This window comes from Triturus cristatus, chromosome 2_2 (assembly GCF_964204655.1).
Source record: "Triturus cristatus chromosome 2_2, aTriCri1.1, whole genome shotgun sequence".
NCBI lineage: Eukaryota > Metazoa > Chordata > Amphibia > Caudata > Salamandridae > Triturus > Triturus cristatus.
In genome coordinates, this window is record NC_140582.1 from 1,218,842,657 (window position 1) to 1,218,861,517 (window position 18,861).

Consider the following 18,861-nt stretch of genomic DNA (forward strand, 5'->3'; position numbering starts at 1 on the left):
ATTAATCAAAAGAAAGTAACGAGTGCATCAAATCTACATTCTTAAAGCATTGAGTTAAATTCACTTCACCATCAGTCGTTTGATTGGATACGTGGAAAAAAGTGGTTGAGAGTTACTACTGTGAATAAATTAGAATCTGTGTGCAACTCTTTGCTTCGGACAGGATTGGATTCTACAAAGCACACTGCACGACTACAGCTCTTGGATGTGAAAGCAGCACTCGTAAGAGATGAGGTAAATGTTCATAGAAGGTAATCCAAATTCAAAACTGCTGCTTTTTGTCCTGCAAATGCGTGAAGCAAGAAATATATTATCAGACGGTTTGCATAATTTGCATGTAGCAAGTGTTAATTCTCTGAATGATGGATAGCCTAAAGATAGAAGTGGATCAATTGCGCATTGAATTAAATTGCAACAATGTCTGGCAATTTGCATTTGTCAAAATTAAGTAGTTGTGTAAAAAAATGCAAAATGTAATTTTGAGTGGCTTTATTGTGTGGCTTGCTTTCTAGCACCTTCCTAATACAGTTGAGGGTAGTAAAGCGGATTGGTTGGGTCTCAAAATGCCTGTGGTGGTTAAATGCGCTTTTGCGTTGCGTGTGTTTCTTTTTTTTTTTTTCTATTCTGAACAGGCTATATGAAGAGGACCACCTTTTGAATGCCTCGTAATGGTGTGCCGCAGTGATACTCTAGAATAAAATATTCTAGTCTTATTTGAATTGCATCCATGCACTTACGATCTGTAGTTGAGAGACGACCAAATTGTATGGGCTACTCGTCACACATCTATATAACCAGAGTTATTGGCATTGATCTAAAGAGCTTTCAGTGGTGGCAGTGAGTCGGCTTGCGACATGTGTCCAGATAAGTACCTAATTTTTGGGATAGGGTTACAATTGCCAGCCTGTCTGCTTGGAAAATAGTGTGAAGTTAGAACTTTGTTGTGAAGGTTTCTCCCTGGGTATAGGTTTGAGTTGGGGGAGAGGTGCGGGGGGTCTCAACCTGTCCAGTCTTTTCTGTTCACAGCCTCGTGGTATTGTGTTCACTTCACCAGTTGGCAATAAAGGGCCATTTGGAGCATATCTATTGATACGTGAAGTAGGTAATTTTTTTGTATTAGCCTCCTGATGAGGGCATGAGGTTTTAGAGTCGTTTGTTTTCTCTGTAAGATTTGCATTCAGAGCTTACTCTTAAATTGCTAATAAAGTGACCGTTGACATTTAATGTCTGGCTTCTGTGTTGCATCTTGGTGGGTTTTTTTTCTGTTTGCTTTTTGTCTTTGGTCGTTTTTCCCTTTATTTCTGTAGGAATAAGCAAGAACAATTAAGGCTGACAAAGAAAGTAGAGCAAGACTGGTCTTTCACAGGTTCAATTAATAGCTTTGAATGGAGATGAGAATGATGCTTACAAGGTGGAAAAGATGACACCAGTCCATCCGTGAAATGGCAGTAGTGCGAGTACGTGGCAGATAAGTGCCCTGATTGCTGTGTCTTTTATGGGGATCTTGTATTTAATTAGTAACTAGGCCAAAGCGTGTAAGGAATGATCCCGGCTAGAGTTGGAGGAGTTGTCTTATTTTTCTACCCCCAGCAGGAACTTGGAAAAGTGGTATCCTCTATAAAGCAGCAGCCCAAATAAGGAGACTTCTAAAGGGCCAAGCAGGTGTTGTTCAGGTGTGTTGGATTTTTGTTGGATTTTCAACTAATTCATTTACATGGATTGTTTCAAAATTGGCTGGAATTGTGAAGGATGCATTTCTCTGAAGCTAACCAGTGTGCCTTTTTCAGCCAACCAAGAGAATAAGCAATTTAGCATTTGTGACGTTGGGGAGGGATTTGCCCTTGCGTACTAAGGGGTTGGGCGGGCAAAACTTTTTCTTGTTGAGACATTTTTCAGAGCAGGCATCGGAGCTCCAAACAAGACCACGAAGAGGCAAATGTCGTGTGTTATGGAAGAGAATTTTGCAACCAAATCATAGCAACCATATAACATGATGCAAGCAGAATGGAATTCTGAATCAAAGTGAGAACAATTCAAATATCACTCGGTTCAAAATATGCAGTGGCTGGAGTTTGCAGCGAACAGTAGTGACTGTATAAGCTGTGTGAGGAATGATCACTAAAGAAATGCGTGTTTCTGATGGATACATCTGCCAGTGGATTCCTCACCTTGTGAATATCCCCTGCGCCAGCATTCCACGGAACTTTTCTTCCCCAGCATTCCACGTCGACGTGGGCGACGTCACAATACATCGGCTCCGCACGCGACTCCGTACGACGTCATCGGAGCCATAAGAAGCCCACGTCGGCGTGGTGACGTCAGTTCCCTTTTTTCCGCGCCGTCGACGCGCAACGGTTTTTTCCCAGTGCTCTCTAGATACTTTGTAATCTAGTGGTGTATTCTTGTTAAAATCGGAATGTCTTCGACGAGGAAGTCGGGCTTTAAGCCCTGTAGGGAGTGCGGAGGCCTGATGTCCATGACGGATCCGCATCAGAATTGTTTATGGTGTCTCTCTTCTGATCATGATGTGGATGAGTGCGGGTGCTGTAGGAGCATGAATCCTAAAGCACTGAAGGAGAGGAAGACCAAACTCTTCATGAAGAAGATCGGTGAGGAGAAGAGAGGGAGGAAAAAGGAGAAGTCCAGGCGGGAGTCTTCGACTTCGAGGTCGTCGAAGTCGAAGAAGCACCATAAGAAGAGGAAGCATTCTTCTCGGCGTCGGTCCTCGAAGTCTAAGAGGTCGAGGTCGGCTTCGCCTCGTCGACGTCAGAGCAAGATCTTGTCTCCTTCGCCTTCTCCGGATAAGTCTTCGAAGTCTCCCTCTCCGAAGCGGACTCCGGCTCGTTCCCCGACGCCGTCTCCGGCGCCGTCCAAGGCTTCGACTCCTGGTCGGGTGGAATCTGATGTGGAGCAGGAGCAGGAAGAGTCTGTCCCGGTGCCTGATGACTCCGTGGTTCCGGTGGAGGATTCGGAGGAGCCGACGCCGGTGGCTCCACAGGAGGATACAGGGGCAGTTCCTTATCCCCAGTTCCCGGCTCCAGGTACGGATCCTTCGGGATTTCTGAATGCCATGTATGGCATTTTTCAGAGAGCATCCTTCCCATCCGGAGCACCAGCAGGTCCCGTGGGTCCGATGGCGTTTTCTCTGGGAGTGCCGCAGCAATATGCTCAGGCTCCTTTTATGCCTTTTATGCCGATGGCGCCTTCTTGGCAGTTTCCGGCGCCGGTTGGGAATCCGGCTCGACCTCGGATGGATGGTCAATCTTCGGAGCCGTCTTTGACGCCGAGGCCGACTCCTTCGACGCCGCATCCGGCGCCGCCGACTCCACCTGTAGCGCCTCCGACGCCGATGCCTTTGGCTCCACCGACGCCGCGTACGACGTCGACGACGCCGGCTCCCCGGAATCGATCGAGGCGTGAAGCCCAAAGGGTTTTGGAGGAGGAAAGATTTCGTGCTGAGGTGGAAGAAGGTGAGGTCGACTCTTCTTCGGACGAGTTTGGAGGTATAGAGGTGGCAAGTGGTTTGGATACCACCCCGGAGTGGGAGCATGCTTCTGCAAGGTCTTCTCCACCACAGGAATTGGCGCCCTACCATGTTGTGATCAAGAAGGCCGCGGAGTTGTTAGATCTGCAGCTGCCCTCTGTGGAATACAAGTCCAATCTGCTCACAGAGGTGTTGCACTCCCCGACGTCGGCTTCTGAGCCTTTGCTACCTTTCAATGAGGCTCTCTTGGAACCAGTATTGGAGGTGTGGAAGAAGCCTCTGTCAGCTCCAGCAGTTTGCAGGCAGGTGGCAAGGAGATACAGGGTTGCGCCAGGAGACCCGGATTTTTTATCCACGCATCCTTCTCCGGAGAGCCTAGTGGTGCAGGCTTCATGTTCTAAACATGCTTCGGGTGCTTTCCCCCAATCTCCTGCTGATAGGGAGTCGAAGAAAGTTGATCAGGCGGCCAAAAAGTCTTTCTCCTCAGGAAGTATGGCATTGAAGTCATCAAATGCTACGTGCTTGCTGGGGCGTTATGTTCATGCCCTGATGGACTCTATAAAGACTCTGGCCCCTAAGTTACCTGAGGGGGATAAGTCGTCCTTCATGGAGGTTGTGGCGGACACTCAGGCAGCTGCCAGGCAGGTGATCCAGTCTGGGCTGGATACGGCGGACTCTGTGGCGAGAATTATGGGGTCGTCCATTGCCGCAAGGAGACAAGCTTGGCTCCGTTCCTCAGGGTTTTCTGCGGATGTCCAGGCCACGCTGGTGGATCTGCCCTTTGATGGACAAAAGTTGTTTGGGGAGAAGGCAGATTCTGCTCTTCAACGTTTTAAGGACAGTAGGTTAACGGCGAAGTCCTTGGGTCTGCAGGTTCCTGTGAGAGGTTCAACTTTCCGTAAGGTTAGGGGATTCGGAAGGTCATCCTTTCGCTCCTTCCGACAGCCACAACAACAGCAGCAACAACAGCAGCAGAATCCCCTCTATCGCTCCTATAGAGGGAAGCAAAGGGGTCGGAGAGGTTCTGGTCGTAACCCCTCTTCTTCCTCCTCCTCCTCTGCTCCAAATGAGGCTTCAGGGAAGCAGCCCTAGATCCCCCATCCCGGATCATGTAAGACCTGTGGGGGGTCGGGTGTCCTACTTTCTACGGGGTTGGAAATCTGTTACAACCGACCTTTGGGTTTTGAACCTCGTAGAGACTGGGTACGCCCTTCCCTTTCGGGAGTTTCCTCCCCCTTACCCTCCTTGCCAAGGTTATTGCTCGGAGGACCACCTGCTTCTCCTGCAGAAAGAAGTTCTGGCCTTGTTTCAGAAGGGCGCAATAGAGGTGGTTCCGGAGCAGGAAAGGGGTCAGGGATGCTACTCCCGGTATTTCCTGATCCCCAAGAAGGACGGCAGATTGCGTCCGATTCTGGACCTCAGAATCTTGAATTTTTACCTGAAACAGGAGAAGTTCAAGATGCTGACCCTTGCGCAGGTTCTTCAAGCGTTGCAGCAAGGAGACTGGATGGTGTCGCTCGACTTGCAGGACGCGTACTTCCATGTCCCAATCCTGAAGTCGCACAGGAAGTATCTCCGTTTTACGGTTGGGTCGCAACATTATCAGTTTGCGGTCCTCCCGTTTGGTCTTACTACTGCACCTCGAGTCTTCACAAAGGTGATGGCAGTGGTGGCTGCTTATCTCAGGAGGTCGGGGATTCCGGTTTTCCCCTACCTGGACGACTGGCTTCTGAAGGCAGAGTCCCCGGAGATGGTGCAGCGTCATCTGCAGGTGACAACTCAGCTGTTATTCGACTTGGGTTTTTCGATCAATGTGCCCAAGTCTCACCTGGTGCCCTCTCAACGCAACCTGTTTATAGGGGCAGTACTGGACACTACTGTGTGTCGGGCATTCCCTCCTCCTCAAAGGATTCTCGACATTCAGGAGATGGTCCCTTTATTCCACAGTGGAGCGGTTGTTCCAGTTCTGAAGGTCCTTCGCCTGCTCGGTCTGTTCGCTTCCTGCATTCTGTTGGTCAACCATGCACGCTGGCACATGAGGGCGCTCCAGTGGTGCCTCCGCAAGCAGTGGTATCAGCACAACGGGGATCTCGGGGAGTCGATCAAGATCTCCGGAGAAGCTGCAGCGGATCTGTCTTGGTGGAGCGTGGAGGGCAATCTGTCCCAAGGAAAGCCTTTCCATCTACCTCCATCGGTGGCCACAGTGATAACGGATGCCTCCACCCTAGGGTGGGGAGCTCATCTGGGGGATCTGGAGATCAAGGGTCTTTGGTCTCCAGAGGAAAGGTTGTTTCATATCAACCTTCTGGAGTTGCGGGCGATTCGTTTGGCACTCAAGGCCTTTCTCCCTTCCCTTCGCGGTCGGTCAGTTCAAGTTCTGACGGACAACACGACCGCGATGTGGTATATAAACAAACAGGGAGGAGTAGGGTCTCTTTGTCTCTGCAGAGAGGCCCTGCGGCTGTGGTCCTGGGCTCAGGACCATCAGATTTGTCTGATGGCAAATCATCTGGCCGGGGTGTTGAATGTGCGTGCGGACAGTCTCAGTCGGCAGTTCTCCGCCGACCACGAGTGGAGGCTCCATCCGGAGGTGGTTCGTCACGTCTTTCGGACGTGGGGGACTCCTCGGGTGGACCTGTTTGCCACCCGAGAGAACGCGCACTGCCCGTCATTCTGCAGTCTCCAGTTTCCGATGCAGGGGGCGTTGGGGGACGCGTTTCAGTTGAGTTGGGGTTCACGACTCCTTTACGCGTTTCCTCCCATACCCTTGATTCCTCGGGTTCTGAGGAAAATTCGCCAAGACCGGGCCCAAGTCATTTTGGTCGCCCCGGACTGGCCAAGAAGGGTGTGGTATACAGATCTTCTCCACCTCTCCTCGTGCCCTCCGCTCCGTCTCCCTCTGAGGGCAGACCTCCTCTCGCAGTCGGAGGGGCAGGTTCTACACCCCCACCTCCAGAGCTTACACCTTCATGCCTGGAGATTGAACGGGGCAACCTGAGTTCCTTCTCTCTCCCACCTGATGTGGTGGACGTTATTTTATCGGCCAGGCGACACTCCACCAAGTCCATATACTCCTACAGGTGGTCTAAGTTTGTAAAGTGGTGTGGAGAGAGATCCATTGACCCTTTAAAGGCTCATCTTTCTGATGTGCTTCAGTTTGCTCTTTCCTTGGCTCAGCAGGGCTGTGCTGTGGCCACGGTCAAGGGCTACCTTTCGGCCTTATCGGCATTTCTGTGCCTTCCAGATCAACCTTCGTTATTTAAATCTCCGGTTGTTCTGAGGTTCATCAAGGGCCTTACAAACATGTTTCCTCCTACTCCATTTGTAATGCCTCAGTGGGACCTTAATCTTGTCTTAACCTTTTTAATGGGGTCCCCATTTGAGCCTCTTCATAATTGTCCTTTGAGGCTGTTGTCCTTTAAGGTGGTTTTTCTTGTAGCCATAACCTCGGCAAGGAGGGTAAGTGAGCTTCAAGCTCTTAGTTCCAAACCTCCTTTTCTTACCTTACATGCTGAAAGGATGGTTCTCAGGACCAGGGCTGCTTTCCTGCCAAAAGTTGTTACTCCTTTCCATTTGGGGCAGTCTATTACCCTCCCTGTTTTTTATCCACCCCCTCATCCTTCCAAAGAGGAAGAAAGACTCCATCGCCTTGACCCGAAGAGGGCTATGAGTTTTTATTTGGACAGGACCAAGGACTTTCGTGTTGATGACCAGCTTTTTATTGGCTACGTTGGTCGTTCTAAAGGTAAAGCGGTGCACAAGCGCACGCTGTCAAGATGGATAATACTGACCATCAAGATCTGCTACGCCCTGGCTGGTAAGACTCCTCCTGAGGGTATTCGTGCTCACTCTACTAGAGCTAAGTCTTCAACATCTGCTCTGGCCCGGGGTGTTCCTGTGGCAGATATTTGTAAGGCCGCGACTTGGGCCTCCCTCCATACTTTCGCAAAGCATTATTGCTTGGACTCTGAGATGAGGAGGGAGGGCCACTTCGCGCGCTCTGTCTTGCAGGACTTTCTGGTATAGAAAGGTGGACACCCTCCTCCGGGAGTGGGGACTGCTGTGGGAATCTATTCACAAGGTGAGGAATCCACTGGCAGATGTATCCATCAGAAGAACAAGTTACTTACCTTCGGTAACGATTTTTCTGGTGGATACAGTATCTGCCTGTGGATTCCTCACCAACCCACCCGCCTCCCCGTTGTCCACCTTTTGTATACCATGAAATTAGTCTTGTTTGAAATGCTTATATTTTCTCTTGTACATTTGTAGGTAATGCTTGTTTGATTAGCATTCCCTTGTTTTGTATGCTATGTATATGTATTGGTTTTCTATATACTGTGTATACTTGGGTTTGTCGTTGGTTCACCTGTTCGCCTCGAAGGCACGGAAAAAATGGGTGGAACTGACGTCACCACGCCGACGTGGGCTTCTTATGGCTCCGATGACGTCGTACGGAGTCGCGTGCGGAGCCGATGTATTGTGACGTCGCCCACGTCGACGTGGAATGCTGGGGAAGAAAAGTTCCGTGGAATGCTGGCGCAGGGGATATTCACAAGGTGAGGAATCCACAGGCAGATACTGTATCCACCAGAAAAATCGTTACCGAAGGTAAGTAACTTGTTCGTTTGGTCACGATCGCACAAGTAGAATTAATCAAAAGAAAGTAACGAGTGCATCAAATCTACATTCTTAAAGCATTGAGTTAAATTCACTTCACCATCAGTCGTTTGATTGGATACGTGGAAAAAAGTGGTTGAGAGTTACTACTGTGAATGGATTAGAATCTGTGTGCAACTCTTTGCTTCGGACAGGATTGGATTCTACAAAGCACACTGCACGACTACAGCTCTTGGATGTGAAAGCAGCACTTGTAAGAGATGAGGTAAATGTTCATAGAAGGTAATCCAAATTCAAAACTGCTGCTTTTTGTCCTGCAAATGCGTGAAGCAAGAAATATATTATCAGACGGTTTGCATAATTTGCATGTAGCAAGTGTTAATTCTCTGAATGATGGATAGCCTAAAGATAGAAGTGGATCAATTGCGCATTGAATTAAATTGCAACAATGTCTGGCAATTTGCATTTGTCAAAATTAAGTAGTTGTGTAAAAGAATGCAAAATGTAATTTTGAGTGGCTTTATTGTGTGGCTTGCTTTCTAGCACCTTCCTAATACAGTTGATGGTAGTAAAGCGGATTGGTTGGGTCTCAAAATGCCTGTGGTGGTTAAATGCGCTTTTGCGTTGCGTGTGTTTCTTTTTTTTTTTTCTCTATTCTGAACAGGCTATATGAAGAGGACCACCTTTTGAATGCCTCGTAATGGTGTGCCGCAGTGATACTCTAGAATAAAATATTCTAGTCTTATTTGAATTGCATCCATGCACTTACGATCTGTAGTTGAGAGACGACCAAATTGTATGGGCTACTCGTCACACATCTATATAACCAGAGTTATTGGCATTGATCTAAAGAGCTTTCAGTGGTGGCAGTGAGTCGGCTTGCGACATGTGTCCAGATAAGTACCTAATTTTTGGGATAGGGTTACAATTGCCAGCCTGTCTGCTTGGAAAATAGTGTGAAGTTAGAACTTTGTTGTGAAGGTTTCTCCCTGGGTATAGGTTTGAGTTGGGGGAGAGGTGCGGGGGGTCTCAACCTGTCCAGTCTTTTCTGTTCACAGCCTCGTGGTATTGTGTTCACTTCACCAGTTGGCAATGAAGGGCCATTTGGAGCATATCTATTGATACGTGAAGTAGGTAATTTTTTTGTATTAGCCTCCTGATGAGGGCATGAGGTTTTAGAGTCGTTTGTTTTCTCTGTAAGATTTGCATTCAGAGCTTACTCTTAAATTGCTAATAAAGTGACCGTTGACATTTAATGTCTGGCTTCTGTGTTGCATCTTGGTGGGTTTTTTTTCTGTTTGCTTTTTGTCTTTGGTCGTTTTTCCCTTTATTTCTGTAGGAATAAGCAAGAACAATTAAGGCTGACAAAATGAGTAGAGCAAGACTGGTCTTTCACAGGTTGAATTAATAGCTTTGAATGGAGATGAGAATGATGCTTACAAGGTGGAAAAGATGACACCAGTCCATCCGTGAAATGGCAGTAGTGCGAGTACGTGGCAGATAAGTGCCCTGATTGCTGTGTCTTTTATGGGGATCTTGTATTTAATTAGTAACTAGGCCAAAGCGTGTAAGGAATGATCCCGGCTAGAGTTGGAGGAGTTGTCTTATTTTTCTACCCCCAGCAGGAACTTGGAAAAGTGGTATCCTCTATAAAGCAGCAGCCCAAATAAGGAGACTTCTAAAGGGCCAAGCAGGCGTTGTTCAGGTGTGTTGGATTTTTGTTGGATTTTCAACTAATTCATTTACATGGATTGTTTCAAAATTGGCTGGAATTGTGAAGGATGCATTTCTCTTAAGCTAACCAGTGTGCTTTTTTCAGCCAACCAAGAGAATAAGCAATTTAGCATTTGTGACGTTGGGGAGGGATTTGCCCTTGCGTACTAAGGGGTTGGGCGGGCAAAACTTTTTCTTGTTGAGACATTTTTCAGAGCAGGCATCGGAGCTCCAAACAAGACCACGAAGAGGCAAATGTCGTGTGTTATGGAAGAGAATTTTGCAACCCAAACATAGCAACCAGATAACATGATGCAAGCAGAATGGAATTCTGAATCAAAGTGAGAACAATTCAAATATCACTCGGTTCAAAATATGCAGTGGCTGGAGTTTGCAGCGAACAGTAGTGACTGTATAAGCTGTGTGAGGAATGATCACTAAAGAAATGCGTGTGTTTGGTCACGATCGCACAAGTAGAATTAATCAAAAGAAAGTAACGAGTGCATCAAATCTACATTCTTAAAGCATTGAGTTAAATTCACTTCACCATCAGTCGTTTGATTGGATACGTGGAAAAAAGTGGTTGAGAGTTACTACTGTGAATGGATTAGAATCTGTGTGCAACTCTTTGCTTCGGACAGGATTGGATTCTACAAAGCACACTGCACGACTACAGCTCTTGGATGTGAAAGCAGCACTCGTAAGAGATGAGGTAAATGTTCATAGAAGGTAATCCAAATTCAAAACTGCTGCTTTTTGTCCTGCAAATGCGTGAAGCAAGAAATATATTATCAGACGGTTTGCATAATTTGCATGTAGCAAGTGTTAATTCCCTGAATGATGGATAGCCTAAAGATAGAAGTGAATCAATTGCGCATTGAATTAAATTGCAACAATGTCTGGCAATTTGCATTTGTCAAAATTAAGTAGTTGTGTAAAAGAATGCAAAATGTAATTTTGAGTGGCTTTATTGTGTGGCTTGCTTTCTAGCACCTTCCTAATACAGTTGAGGGTAGTAAAGCGGATTGGTTGGGTCTCAAAATGCCTGTGGTGGTTAAATGCGCTTTTGCGTTGCGTGTGTGTTTCTTTTTTTTTTTTCTATTCTGAACAGGCTATATGAAGAGGACCACCTTTTGAATGCCTCGTAATGGTGTGCCGCAGTGATACTCTAGAATAAAATATTCTAGTCTTATTTGAATTGCATCCATGCACTTACGATCTGTAGTTGAGAGACGACCAAATTTTATGGGCTACTCGTCACACATCTATATAACCAGAGTTATTGGCATTGATCTAAAGAGCTTTCAGTGGTGGCAGTGAGTCGGCTTGCGACATGTGTCCAGATAAGTACCTAATTTTTGGGATAGGGTTACAATTGCCAGCCTGTCTGCTTGGAAAATAGTGTAAAGTTAGAACTTTGTTGTGAAGGTTTCTCCCTGGGGATAGGTTTGAGTTGGGGGAGAGGTGCGGGGGGGTCTCAACCTGTCCAGTCTTTTCTATTCACAGCCTCGTGGTATTGTGTTCACTTTAACAGTTGGCAATGAAGGGCCATTTGGAGCATATCTATTGATACGTGAAGTAGGTAATTTTTTTGTATTAGCCTCCTGATGAGGGCATGAGGTTTGAGTCGTTTGTTTTCTCTGTAAAATTTGCATTCAGAGCGTACTCTTAAATTGCTAATAAAGTGACCGTTCACATTTAATGTCTGGCTTCTGTGTTGCATCTTGGTGGGTTTTTTTTTCTGTTTGCTTTTTGTCTTTGGTCGTTTTTCCCTTTATTTCTGTAGGAATAAGCAAGAACAATTAAGGCAGACAAAGGGAGTAGAGCAAGACTTGTCTTTCACAGGTTGAATTAATAGCTTTGAATGGAGATGAGAATGATGCTTACAAGGTGGAAAAGATGACACCAGTCCATCCGTGAAATGGCAGTAGTGCGAGTACGTGGCAGATAAGTGCTCTGATCGCTGTGTCTTTTATGGGGATCTTGTATTTAATTAGTAACAAGGCCAAAGCGTGTAAGGAATGATCCCGGCTAGAGTTGGAGGAGTTGTCTTATTTTTCTACCCCCAGCAGGAACTTGGAAAAGTGGTATCCTCTATAAAGCAGCAGCCCAAATAAGGAGACTTCTAAAGGGCCAAGCAGGTGTAGTTCAGGTGTGTTGGATTTTTGTTGGATTTTCAACTAATTTATTTACATGGATTGTTTCAAAATTGGCTGGAATTGTGAAGGATGCATTTCTCTTAAGCTAAACCGTGTGCCTTTTTCAGCCAACCAAGAGAATAAGCAATTTAGCATTTGTGACGTTGGGGAGGGATTTGCCCTTGCGTACTAAGGGGTTGGGCGGGCAAAACTTTTTCTTGTTGAGACATTTTTCAGAGCAGGCATCGGAGCTCCAAACAAGACCACGAAGAGGCAAATGTCGTGTGTTATGGAAGAGAATTTTGCAACCCAAACATAGCAACCAGATAACATGATGCAAGCAGAATGGAATTCTGAATCAAAGTGAGAACAATTCAAATATCACTCAGTTCAAAATATGCAGTGGCTGGAGTTTGCAGCGAACAGTAGTGACTGTATAAGCTGTGTGAGGAATGATCACTAAAGAAATGCGTGTGTTTGGTCACGATCGCACAAGTAGAATTAATCAAAAGAAAGTAACGAGTGCATCAAATCTACATTCTTAAAGCATTGAGTTAAATTCACTTCACCATCAGTCGTTTGATTGGATACGTGGAAAAAAGTGGTTGAGAGTTACTACTGTGAATAAATTAGAATCTGTGTGCAACTCTTTGCTTCGGACAGGATTGGATTCTACAAAGCACACTGCACGACTACAGCTCTTGGATGTGAAAGCAGCACTCGTAAGAGATGAGGTAAATGTTCATAGAAGGTAATCCAAATTCAAAACTGCTGCTTTTTGTCCTGCAAATGCGTGAAGCAAGAAATATATTATCAGACGGTTTGCATAATTTGCATGTAGCAAGTGTTAATTCTCTGAATGATGGATAGCCTAAAGATAGAAGTGGATCAATTGCGCATTGAATTAAATTGCAACAATGTCTGGCAATTTGCATTTGTCAAAATTAAGTAGTTGTGTAAAAAAATGCAAAATGTAATTTTGAGTGGCTTTATTGTGTGGCTTGCTTTCTAGCACCTTCCTAATACAGTTGAGGGTAGTAAAGCGGATTGGTTGGGTCTCAAAATGCCTGTGGTGGTTAAATGCGCTTTTGCGTTGCGTGTGTTTCTTTTTTTTTTTTTCTATTCTGAACAGGCTATATGAAGAGGACCACCTTTTGAATGCCTCGTAATGGTGTGCCGCAGTGATACTCTAGAATAAAATATTCTAGTCTTATTTGAATTGCATCCATGCACTTACGATCTGTAGTTGAGAGACGACCAAATTGTATGGGCTACTCGTCACACATCTATATAACCAGAGTTATTGGCATTGATCTAAAGAGCTTTCAGTGGTGGCAGTGAGTCGGCTTGCGACATGTGTCCAGATAAGTACCTAATTTTTGGGATAGGGTTACAATTGCCAGCCTGTCTGCTTGGAAAATAGTGTGAAGTTAGAACTTTGTTGTGAAGGTTTCTCCCTGGGTATAGGTTTGAGTTGGGGGAGAGGTGCGGGGGGTCTCAACCTGTCCAGTCTTTTCTGTTCACAGCCTCGTGGTATTGTGTTCACTTCACCAGTTGGCAATAAAGGGCCATTTGGAGCATATCTATTGATACGTGAAGTAGGTAATTTTTTTGTATTAGCCTCCTGATGAGGGCATGAGGTTTTAGAGTCGTTTGTTTTCTCTGTAAGATTTGCATTCAGAGCTTACTCTTAAATTGCTAATAAAGTGACCGTTGACATTTAATGTCTGGCTTCTGTGTTGCATCTTGGTGGGTTTTTTTTCTGTTTGCTTTTTGTCTTTGGTCGTTTTTCCCTTTATTTCTGTAGGAATAAGCAAGAACAATTAAGGCTGACAAAGAAAGTAGAGCAAGACTGGTCTTTCACAGGTTCAATTAATAGCTTTGAATGGAGATGAGAATGATGCTTACAAGGTGGAAAAGATGACACCAGTCCATCCGTGAAATGGCAGTAGTGCGAGTACGTGGCAGATAAGTGCCCTGATTGCTGTGTCTTTTATGGGGATCTTGTATTTAATTAGTAACTAGGCCAAAGCGTGTAAGGAATGATCCCGGCTAGAGTTGGAGGAGTTGTCTTATTTTTCTACCCCCAGCAGGAACTTGGAAAAGTGGTATCCTCTATAAAGCAGCAGCCCAAATAAGGAGACTTCTAAAGGGCCAAGCAGGTGTTGTTCAGGTGTGTTGGATTTTTGTTGGATTTTCAACTAATTCATTTACATGGATTGTTTCAAAATTGGCTGGAATTGTGAAGGATGCATTTCTCTGAAGCTAACCAGTGTGCCTTTTTCAGCCAACCAAGAGAATAAGCAATTTAGCATTTGTGACGTTGGGGAGGGATTTGCCCTTGCGTACTAAGGGGTTGGGCGGGCAAAACTTTTTCTTGTTGAGACATTTTTCAGAGCAGGCATCGGAGCTCCAAACAAGACCACGAAGAGGCAAATGTCGTGTGTTATGGAAGAGAATTTTGCAACCAAATCATAGCAACCATATAACATGATGCAAGCAGAATGGAATTCTGAATCAAAGTGAGAACAATTCAAATATCACTCGGTTCAAAATATGCAGTGGCTGGAGTTTGCAGCGAACAGTAGTGACTGTATAAGCTGTGTGAGGAATGATCACTAAAGAAATGCGTGTTTCTGATGGATACATCTGCCAGTGGATTCCTCACCTTGTGAATATCCCCTGCGCCAGCATTCCACGGAACTTTTCTTCCCCAGCATTCCACGTCGACGTGGGCGACGTCACAATACATCGGCTCCGCACGCGACTCCGTACGACGTCATCGGAGCCATAAGAAGCCCACGTCGGCGTGGTGACGTCAGTTCCCTTTTTTCCGCGCCGTCGACGCGCAACGGTTTTTTCCCAGTGCTCTCTAGATACTTTGTAATCTAGTGGTGTATTCTTGTTAAAATCGGAATGTCTTCGACGAGGAAGTCGGGCTTTAAGCCCTGTAGGGAGTGCGGAGGCCTGATGTCCATGACGGATCCGCATCAGAATTGTTTATGGTGTCTCTCTTCTGATCATGATGTGGATGAGTGCGGGTGCTGTAGGAGCATGAATCCTAAAGCACTGAAGGAGAGGAAGACCAAACTCTTCATGAAGAAGATCGGTGAGGAGAAGAGAGGGAGGAAAAAGGAGAAGTCCAGGCGGGAGTCTTCGACTTCGAGGTCGTCGAAGTCGAAGAAGCACCATAAGAAGAGGAAGCATTCTTCTCGGCGTCGGTCCTCGAAGTCTAAGAGGTCGAGGTCGGCTTCGCCTCGTCGACGTCAGAGCAAGATCTTGTCTCCTTCGCCTTCTCCGGATAAGTCTTCGAAGTCTCCCTCTCCGAAGCGGACTCCGGCTCGTTCCCCGACGCCGTCTCCGGCGCCGTCCAAGGCTTCGACTCCTGGTCGGGTGGAATCTGATGTGGAGCAGGAGCAGGAAGAGTCTGTCCCGGTGCCTGATGACTCCGTGGTTCCGGTGGAGGATTCGGAGGAGCCGACGCCGGTGGCTCCACAGGAGGATACAGGGGCAGTTCCTTATCCCCAGTTCCCGGCTCCAGGTACGGATCCTTCGGGATTTCTGAATGCCATGTATGGCATTTTTCAGAGAGCATCCTTCCCATCCGGAGCACCAGCAGGTCCCGTGGGTCCGATGGCGTTTTCTCTGGGAGTGCCGCAGCAATATGCTCAGGCTCCTTTTATGCCTTTTATGCCGATGGCGCCTTCTTGGCAGTTTCCGGCGCCGGTTGGGAATCCGGCTCGACCTCGGATGGATGGTCAATCTTCGGAGCCGTCTTTGACGCCGAGGCCGACTCCTTCGACGCCGCATCCGGCGCCGCCGACTCCACCTGTAGCGCCTCCGACGCCGATGCCTTTGGCTCCACCGACGCCGCGTACGACGTCGACGACGCCGGCTCCCCGGAATCGATCGAGGCGTGAAGCCCAAAGGGTTTTGGAGGAGGAAAGATTTCGTGCTGAGGTGGAAGAAGGTGAGGTCGACTCTTCTTCGGACGAGTTTGGAGGTATAGAGGTGGCAAGTGGTTTGGATACCACCCCGGAGTGGGAGCATGCTTCTGCAAGGTCTTCTCCACCACAGGAATTGGCGCCCTACCATGTTGTGATCAAGAAGGCCGCGGAGTTGTTAGATCTGCAGCTGCCCTCTGTGGAATACAAGTCCAATCTGCTCACAGAGGTGTTGCACTCCCCGACGTCGGCTTCTGAGCCTTTGCTACCTTTCAATGAGGCTCTCTTGGAACCAGTATTGGAGGTGTGGAAGAAGCCTCTGTCAGCTCCAGCAGTTTGCAGGCAGGTGGCAAGGAGATACAGGGTTGCGCCAGGAGACCCGGATTTTTTATCCACGCATCCTTCTCCGGAGAGCCTAGTGGTGCAGGCTTCATGTTCTAAACATGCTTCGGGTGCTTTCCCCCAATCTCCTGCTGATAGGGAGTCGAAGAAAGTTGATCAGGCGGCCAAAAAGTCTTTCTCCTCAGGAAGTATGGCATTGAAGTCATCAAATGCTACGTGCTTGCTGGGGCGTTATGTTCATGCCCTGATGGACTCTATAAAGACTCTGGCCCCTAAGTTACCTGAGGGGGATAAGTCGTCCTTCATGGAGGTTGTGGCGGACACTCAGGCAGCTGCCAGGCAGGTGATCCAGTCTGGGCTGGATACGGCGGACTCTGTGGCGAGAATTATGGGGTCGTCCATTGCCGCAAGGAGACAAGCTTGGCTCCGTTCCTCAGGGTTTTCTGCGGATGTCCAGGCCACGCTGGTGGATCTGCCCTTTGATGGACAAAAGTTGTTTGGGGAGAAGGCAGATTCTGCTCTTCAACGTTTTAAGGACAGTAGGTTAACGGCGAAGTCCTTGGGTCTGCAGGTTCCTGTGAGAGGTTCAACTTTCCGTAAGGTTAGGGGATTCGGAAGGTCATCCTTTCGCTCCTTCCGACAGCCACAACAACAGCAGCAACAACAGCAGCAGAATCCCCTCTATCGCTCCTATAGAGGGAAGCAAAGGGGTCGGAGAGGTTCTGGTCGTAACCCCTCTTCTTCCTCCTCCTCCTCTGCTCCAAATGAGGCTTCAGGGAAGCAGCCCTAGATCCCCCATCCCGGATCATGTAAGACCTGTGGGGGGTCGGGTGTCCTACTTTCTACGGGGTTGGAAATCTGTTACAACCGACCTTTGGGTTTTGAACCTCGTAGAGACTGGGTACGCCCTTCCCTTTCGGGAGTTTCCTCCCCCTTACCCTCCTTGCCAAGGTTATTGCTCGGAGGACCACCTGCTTCTCCTGCAGAAAGAAGTTCTGGCCTTGTTTCAGAAGGGCGCAATAGAGGTGGTTCCGGAGCAGGAAAGGGGTCAGGGATGCTACTCCCGGTATTTCCTGATCCCCAAGAAGGACGGCAGATTGCGTCCGATTCTGGACCTCAGAATCTTGAATTTTTACCTGAAACAGGAGAAGTTCAAGATGCTGACCCTTGCGCAGGTTCTTCAAGCGTTGCAGCAAGGAGACTGGATGGTGTCGCTCGACTTGCAGGACGCGTACTTCCATGTCCCAATCCTGAAGTCGCACAGGAAGTATCTCCGTTTTACGGTTGGGTCGCAACATTATCAGTTTGCGGTCCTCCCGTTTGGTCTTACTACTGCACCTCGAGTCTTCACAAAGGTGATGGCAGTGGTGGCTGCTTATCTCAGGAGGTCGGGGATTCCGGTTTTCCCCTACCTGGACGACTGGCTTCTGAAGGCAGAGTCCCCGGAGATGGTGCAGCGTCATCTGCAGGTGACAACTCAGCTGTTATTCGACTTGGGTTTTTCGATCAATGTGCCCAAGTCTCACCTGGTGCCCTCTCAACGCAACCTGTTTATAGGGGCAGTACTGGACACTACTGTGTGTCGGGCATTCCCTCCTCCTCAAAGGATTCTCGACATTCAGGAGATGGTCCCTTTATTCCACAGTGGAGCGGTTGTTCCAGTTCTGAAGGTCCTTCGCCTGCTCGGTCTGTTCGCTTCCTGCATTCTGTTGGTCAACCATGCACGCTGGCACATGAGGGCGCTCCAGTGGTGCCTCCGCAAGCAGTGGTATCAGCACAACGGGGATCTCGGGGAGTCGATCAAGATCTCCGGAGAAGCTGCAGCGGATCTGTCTTGGTGGAGCGTGGAGGGCAATCTGTCCCAAGGAAAGCCTTTCCATCTACCTCCATCGGTGGCCACAGTGATAACGGATGCCTCCACCCTAGGGTGGGGAGCTCATCTGGGGGATCTGGAGATCAAGGGTCTTTGGTCTCCAGAGGAAAGGTTGTTTCATATCAACCTTCTGGAGTTGCGGGCGATTCGTTTGGCACTCAAGGCCTTTCTCCCTTCCCTTCGCGGTCGGTCAGTTCAAGTTCTGACGGACAACACGACCGCGATGTGGTATATAAACAAACAGGGAGGAGTAGGGTCTCTTTGTCTCTGCAGAGAGGCCCTGCGGCTGTGGTCCTGGGCTCAGGACCATCAGATTTGTCTGATGGCAAATCATCTGGCCGGGGTGTTGAATGTGCGTGCGGACAGTCTCAGTCGGCAGTTCTCCGCCGACCACGAGTGGAGGCTCCATCCGGAGGTGGTTCGTCACGTCTTTCGGACGTGGGGGACTCCTCGGGTGGACCTGTTTGCCACCCGAGAGAACGCGCACTGCCCGTCATTCTGCAGTCTCCAGTTTCCGATGCAGGGGGCGTTGGGGGACGCGTTTCAGTTGAGTTGGGGTTCACGACTCCTTTACGCGTTTCCTCCCATACCCTTGATTCCTCGGGTTCTGAGGAAAATTCGCCAAGACCGGGCCCAAGTCATTTTGGTCGCCCCGGACTGGCCAAGAAGGGTGTGGTATACAGATCTTCTCCACCTCTCCTCGTGCCCTCCGCTCCGTCTCCCTCTGAGGGCAGACCTCCTCTCGCA